At 42.8% G+C, this 8,063-nt stretch overlaps 1 protein-coding gene across 1 annotated transcript in view; it reads right to left on the reverse strand.

Moving 5' to 3' along the window:
* Nucleotides 1-4,442, reverse strand: part of LOC115197531 (gap junction gamma-1 protein-like) — a 53,423-nt gene extending 48,981 nt beyond the window's left edge. Inside the window, exon 1 of the mRNA XM_029759164.1 lies at nucleotides 3,734-4,442. The gene's annotated coding sequence lies outside the window, so the exon portion shown is untranslated. The remainder of the gene's footprint in view (nucleotides 1-3,733) is intronic.
* Nucleotides 4,443-8,063: the final 3,621 nt, after the last annotated feature.

Genomic DNA, 8,063 nt, shown 5'->3' on the forward strand with positions numbered 1-8,063 from the left:
TCTCTCACTGTTCAAATAAATCTACCATTAAAATTATAGACTGATCATTTCTTTATCAGTGGGCAAACATACAAAATCAGCAGGGGATCAAATACTTTTCCCCCCAACTGTATGTTATTCAAATTTTGCCAAAACTGGATACCAGACCAAGACTGTTAGTTCCACACAACAAACCCAATTTACAACAACCATTTACACTATTTGATTAAACAGGCCCCTTATTTCTACTTCAAGATTATTCTCTGTTTTTTGTTTTTGACAAGTCTAAAAGCACTAGCCAAGAGGAAAATGGAGGGAATCTAAAGCGTTTGCATTTCAGACACAAAGCCTCAGTCTTCTCTGTCTGTGTGCTGTGTGACCAGGGTTAAATCGGAGGTGTGTTTACATCCGCTAAACTGGATATACACATAACGCCTAGGCATTTCAGCTCTTGTGCCATGCAGCTAGAAAATTGGACGGAGACTGAGGAACCCTCTACAATGACATTTACTATTTAAAGAAGGTGGATTTCAAATCCTTTTCTGAAAGAGCACACTACATTTCCAGGACATATTTTGCAAGATACAGTCTGTCGGCGTACACCATTATTCAGACCTAGACCATTTTGAGGTCCATGATTAGCCTACTATTTTACAACAGCTATGATTTATTTTACATTCTACACTATTACTCAAGGGGAGACGAATCCCTCTCTTCTACCACCTAGCAGACTCTAATATCCATGATTTATTCCATTGGTTTATCCCATTCTTTTTCATTCTCTACAGTATAAGTCTGGCCCAGTGGTTTCCCCCAACAGATGATTGAACAGAGAGCAATGTGTGTGTTTTGAATGGAAATAGAAGAGCACATCAGTCATGATAATAAAGAACTGATGGGGGGGGGATGGTGTTCATTTGTCTGCTGCCACGCAGAATCTGCTACTCATCCCTCTCTCAGCACTGGGGCCAGGGAGGCTGGTCTCCCTGCTGACCCCCCTCCCTCATCCCTACAGTGGCCGGGTCTCCCACACACTCTCCAGGGACTAAAATGAGAGCTCAGGATTAAGGGGGCTGGTCCAGGGGTTGTAGAGGGGGACAGAGATAGACTGCCTAAAAAAATGTGTACCACAGAAATGAAGAGAAAGGTCAAAAGACACCTAGTAAATCTAAAAAGCAGAGAGGAGGACAGGAAGAGATTGGGGAATAAGGGGCGAATGGGGGGATGACTCAATGGTCATCTCACCAAAGAGGAGACACAGAATAAATACATATCATCCATATTTAACACATACCAATAAGTAGGATTCATGACTAGAGCTTTTTCTGTGCTATGTAAAATGTATCTGCATTTTGTAGACAGACATTGTATTGTGTTCCTGCAGCTTGGTGCAAAGTCATTTCTAACACATTGAAGTCAATCCTAGTCTGTCAGTGTTAGATACTACACAGAAACCGGATGTATACTGAACCAAAATATAAAACGCAACATGCAACAATTTAAAAGATTTTACTGAGTTACAGTTCATATAAGGAAATCAGTCAATTTAAATAAATAAATTAGGCCCTAAATCTATGGATTTCACATGACTGGGAATACAGATATGAATTTGTTGGTCACAAATACAGTACCTTAAAAAAAAGTAGGGGAGTGGATCAGAAAACCAGTCAGTATCTGGTGTGACTACCATTTGCCTCACGCGACACATCTCCTTCTCATAGAGTTGATGAGGCTGTTGATTGTGGTCGGTGGAATGTTGTCCCACTCCTCTTCAATGGCTGTGTGAAGTTGCTGGATACTGGCGGGAACTGGAAAGCGCTGTCATACATGTCGATCCAGAGCACTCCAAACATGCTTAATGGGTGACATGTCTGGTGAGTATGCAATCCATGGAAGAACTGGGACATTTTCAGCTTCCAGGTATTGGGTACAGATCCTTGCGACATGGGGCTGTGCATTATCATGCTGAAACATGAGGTGATGGCGGCGGATGAATGGCACGACAATGGGCCTCAGGATCTCGTCTGTGCATTCAAATTGCCATTGATAAAATGCAATTGTGTTCATTGTCTGTAGCTTGGGGCACTCTGTTCAGAAAGGTTTGTCATCAGCAAACCTCTCGCCCCCACACAACACCATACACGTGGTCTGCGGTTGTGAGGCCGGTTGGACGTATTACCAAATTCTATAAAACAACGTCGGTAGAGAAATTAACATGAAATTATTTGGCAACAGCTTTGGTTGACATTCAGCATGCCAATTGCACGCTCCCTCAAAACTTGATACATCGGTAGGCATTGTGTTGTGTGACAAAACTGCACATTTTAGAGTGTCTTTTTATTGTTCCCAGCACAAGGTGCACCTGTGTAATGATCATGCTGTTCAAATCAGTTTCTTGGCAAAGGAGAAATGCTCATTGACAGTTGGACAACATTTGAGAGAAATAAGCTTTTGTGTGTATGGAACATTTCTGGGATCTTTTATTTCAGCTCATGAAACATGGGACCAACACTTTACATGTTGCGTTTATATTTTTGTTCAGTGTATATTTAAAGTGCATACAGGATAATGGAACAGGAACTAATTACAGTAACATAAAAATGGAATATCCAGGCTATGTCTGGGGTTAACCATATTAAGTGATGGGAGTGCCTCTGACTGAACCAGTTACAGATAAAGTAAATATATCCAGGGAGAGGGAAGTTGTTCAAAATGAATACTTGCATGGATTAGAGAATCAGGTGGTTAATAAAGCAACACCCACAGAATGGAGAGAAACGGAATAGCTGGTTATGGGAAGGAGGGCCATTTCTGAAAATCAGAGTATAGCTTCTTCCACTGTCTACGACTCACTTTTGCTCCTTTAATAAAAATGTATAATAATTGAATTGTTATATAATACTAACGTCATAACAAAGTAAAGGATAAATAATGTTTAATGTTACCATATTCGCACGAGACAAAAACACATAATTAAGATATTCTGAATAGCCTAACAACCTTTCCAAAAAAAATAAAAAGTTATATGTACATCTTGACAACTACATTTCCTTTGTGTATTGTCTTATTGTGCAAAGGCGCACAGTAGTAAACACCAAACAGTATGAACAGTAGCTAACGCTCCAGAGCCTATTGTCCCCAACTCATTGACTGTGGCTAAGGAACGCTTGCTAATCCCATTCATTGAGCGCACTGCACATTATCGTTAATAAATCTATGGAGTAGCCAAGCATTAGTTCCTAAAGGCTATATACATTTAAATTAATGCATACTAAAAATGATCATAATCCAACATAACTGTCAATATACTGTAAAAGGCTAATGAAGCGCGTATTATCATGTAAACCAATACACTAATTTTAAATAACCATATATACAATTAACCAGTGGTAGACTATTCATTTGAGATGGGCAAACGGATTGCACGCACACAATAGATTGACGTCGCGCAATCCGCCTCTCCAATCACATGTGCATGCCGGTGTGGTCGGCTGAGAGTTGCCCTCCTGGTGATACTAAGGTACAGTAGGCCTGTAGGCAACATAACGGTGAAACAGGCAATGCCAAATGTATATCACAAATTATGAAGAAAAAAAAAAGACCATGCAAAAATTTGCGTTCGATTTGTCATTGTTGCAAAAGCGCATTAGTTACCCAAGGCTAACCAACACGCACTACGGAACACAACCTCGTGCAGACAATGAATTGGCAAATAAAGAGCAGTATCATTATTGAATAGGGAGGAAATTCTTACCGCTATGCGAGTCTGTGAAGATGCTTTAATATAGATACGGTGTTCCCGTGAAATTAGTTGTCGGTTCTGGCTTTACAGACAGTCCAAAATTGAATTTGTCGGTGTTGATATGGTTGGCTCCAATTCTCAAGAGAACTTGAAGAGTATCTCATCACATCAGGGAAAGCATGTGCATTCTTTGTCCATGTTCCTCGGATAACTAGTATTATCTCGTGATACAAGTACGTCGATTAAAGCGAAGTTCTCTGCTGCGTAAAATGCATGCCAAAATCCCAATGAGCGCATTCCAGAACAGTCTTGTCATTTTGGTAGCCTATTATTGTCGGGTCTAAAGGCTTCTTTGCATATGGAACAGTAGCATCATCTTCTCAGAAAAATTGACAGCAATCGTTATTTTGTTCATGTCTGTCGCTGCATTGGCTTGCCGCAACTCTAAATTTCGAACAAAGCCATGAATCGCTCACATCTTATTGTTCCTTCTTGGGTTGGTTCATCGTCGGAAAACCAGAGAGTTGATGTCTTGTGCAAGTGATTTCAACTGGTCTAATCCACCTCAATCCGACAGTGACTTCTCCTCACGTATTTATTATGGCAGACGAACGTTTGTTTACCATTCGGCATGGCATAGTCGCTGACTAGACTTCGAGGTGACACGTTTTGGTTGAAGATACGATGACACCGGAGAGTGACAGCTCGATTTTCCGTCAGAAGCGCAGTGATGTCGATGTGATGCGAAAGAACGGTGGGATGTTGCGCATCTTTGACAGTGCGCGTGCCCGTCAGTTTACACATCTTGGATTGTACACATTTTGGAACTCATCATACAGAACATCGCCGCACATTGCGGAGCCAATTCCTTTGCATTAACAGATAACTATTTAAACATATGAGCTATATCTGGGGGAGGGAACATTTCAATTAAACAAATTAAATCGTGTAAAACTTAATGACCTTACCTTGAACTGTCTGCAGAATTAGATGTGCATAAAAACAAGGTGAACAATATTGTCATAACCTGTAGGCTATTTCTTCTCCAAATGAACTGTTAGATTTTATGTTAGAGCAACCCAATCCCCATCTAATTCCCTATGAACTCACAAACCCATAGAATGTTAACATTGCCTCAATGGCCAATTAAAAATCGAATTGACTGTACTTACCCTAAAAATGCCTGATGTAAGATTTACGTTTCTTATGAAAGGAGCTGTTGCGCTGACACGTTTTCTACTTCTTCCGTCACTGAGAAGCGCGCGAAGAGACACGGAAAGTTCCAACCGTAGAACAATGCAGGTCCTTTTTGACATAACCTTGGGGCAATGAAACGGAGTGTGACAACGGAACCGGGTTCCCGCTGTGACCAGTGGCAGTCCCTCATCCTCTCTCCATAGTGATAGCGCCTGTCAAATCAGGACAGGCTTGACAGGATTGGTTGGGTTTGGGCTCTGCCTGTGAGGGCGCCCAGAGAAGAGGCTGATGCCAGGTTTACACTCGTTAGTTCTGTTCAGTTGCTGCTGCTCAACACCAAGAGCCCGAGGAGAGAGGAAAGTTGGGATCCCAATACGACTTTCATGACTTCACTCTGTTGGATGACCCATAATGCAGAGTGTAACTGACAGTCTCCACCGCCAGGCCCAAGACAACAGTCTACCAAGGAGAAGATTAAGTTCCAAAGAGTCCCTTCCATATCATGATCCCATGGAGTCAAATCTTCCATTCTTGATTCACTGGAAAGAACGTTAACATTCTCACTCCTGCTACATACTGGAAAGGAACATAGCCACTCCATCCATGCCATTCCATTCCCTAACTAACTGCTCAGTACTGAGAGAGGTGGGGTCTGGTGTTGACCTGCCTTTGTGAAGCCTCAAGCCAGGGAACACATGGCTAATTTGGCTAATTGAAACAAGGCTGGTTAAGTTTGAGGCCTAATTCTTCAGTGTGGTTCCAATATACTCCACCCTGTCTCGCTTTTTCGGGCAGACGTGTCTGTGCAGCCATCCCCAGCCCGACTCTCCCTGCCTAGCTGGCTGTGTTCTGCAGTGTGGCCTGACCTCTACAGATCCTGTGATCTCTCATCATCATCGGAGGATGATGATTCAGTGTTTTGGGTCCTTCAGGTGCCCTAGGGGTGAGGGAGTCACACAGTCATGTGTTTTTTTTTCTTCTTTCCCTTTGTTTGTTCAGTCTTCCCGACCTTGCCGGACCACCACTTGCCACGGACCGGCCGGCCAGGCAGCAATGGCGCCCCCGTGTGTCTTTAGGACATGTGCGACTATTCAGGAAGGGAAGGATGGAGGGGAGGTCAGGGCAGCCACAAACCCTCCACCCCGTTAAAGGATTAGGTAATAACCTCTACGTATACATACAGCTCTGTCATCAAGCCACCTCCTGTCTACCACTCTCTAGTCATCTGCTGATAAAGGGAGAAATGGATTTAGCATTTAGCCACCATTCACTGCTCAGTCTACGTGTACTGTGGTTGGTCGCACTAAAACTAATGTCAATAATATGATATATTATTACATTTCTTATCACAATAGACATATGTTTTCTGCTGGGGGGGTGGATGTGAGAGGAATGTATGTGACTGCTGGTGATGTAGAGGAGAGGGAGAGGTGAGACAAAGAGAGGGAGGCAGATGACAGAACCAGAGGTGGAAAAGACAGACCGAGGAGATGAAAGAGGAGAGGAAAAGCGGAGGGATCGAGCAGATGAAAAGGAGGATGAAAAGAGACAGATGAGAGTGGATGAGAGGAGAGAGGGAAGGCCTTGCTGGGGAGGGTGCCCTTAGCCAGGCCATAGCAGAGAGCAGTCTCTAGTGTCTCTCGTCTATACTTAGCAAGAGAGACCACAGATTGCAGCGAGCGCTCAGGGGACGTGCATTCAGACTGGCAGGAACCACTGCCATCCGTCCCGCTGCCCAGGGCCACGTACAATCACAACTCACTCCAGCCAGCATGGGGTAGGGAGAGAGATAGAACCACTGCAGAGGGTTAAAAGACACATTCACACACTGTACAGTACCATTCACACACTGTACAGTACATACCAGCAGTGTGGAAGAGGGATTTGATCATATACAATGTCACAACAGACGCCATCAAAGGAGGGGAGGGGACTTGGTTATATAGCAACAAACTGACTCTTGTAAATGCCGTGTTTGACACTGACAACACTGACGACATTGGATGGTCTACATGTGCAAGATCCTAAAAGTAAAGTCATAAAACATTTATAAACGCATTTAAAAGCCCAGTGCAGTCAAAAACATGATTTCCTCGTGTTTTATATCAATTTCCACACTATGAGTTTGGAATAATACTGTGAAATTGTGAAAATGATGATAATGCTCTTTTAGTGCAAGAGCTGTTTGAAAAGAACGGCTGAAATTTCAGCCTGTTTGGTGGGATGGAATTCTGACCTGCCTGGTGACATTAGTAAATTAGGTAATAGGCTAATAAGTAAAGAGGAGTCCAAACCTCTCTGCCAATAACAGCTATTTAAAAATGTTCCCCCCCAAGACAGTCCTAGCCAAATTCTTGCTTGAGAAATTGCTCTTTGGTAAGAAGCTATTTGCTTTTTTTTTACCATTTTAATTTAACACAATCACTTGTTACCCAGAAATGATTTGATGTCCTAGATAAAAATGGCTGCATTGCACTTTTAATAACCTGCTGGAACATTCAACAGTGTGTGAGACCCGGATACATTTTTTGTTTTACATGACTATACACAGAAGATATCGCAATACCCATATCTCAATGTACCGGTGTCTCCGCCAATGAAAACCACACCCACAGAGTTCTCACGATTGACATTCAGTCAAAATGTCAAAGCTACCCGAGACCTTTTTTTAACCCTCCAGGTCCAGTCCTGTCCCCACCCTGCGTCTCCCTGTCCATTCTAGTCACCGTGATGGGCGTACAGCTGAGATGTCAGAGCTCTCTAGGTGTGACCTCCAGAGTTAACCATACACCAAGTCATCAAAACAAGGGAATAACCCATTATTAGTCAAGTGTACTGAAACAAGCCCTGCTTCCTAACACTCACATAGTGGTTATATTTACGCTATTATGCAAATATGTCACAAGTCTTTGCCAAATTGTGTATCTCAGAGCCAATTCCTTGTGCACTCAAGACTTTAGTTGGGCCACAGTGGAAAAAGCATTGGGAATCATTGACTTCATACTTACTCTAACATTTATCATCAGGGCACCAAGAGGCGCAGTCAGCAATAAAACCATCAGTCTGTCCATTTGTTTTACCTTCTTTCTCCCATCGTGCTACCTTTCTCAATCTGTGCTCGATTCCTTCTCAAAACCCACTGGAG

Source organism: Salmo trutta, chromosome 1 (genome assembly GCF_901001165.1).
Source record: "Salmo trutta chromosome 1, fSalTru1.1, whole genome shotgun sequence".
In the NCBI taxonomy this organism is placed as follows: domain Eukaryota; kingdom Metazoa; phylum Chordata; class Actinopteri; order Salmoniformes; family Salmonidae; genus Salmo; species Salmo trutta.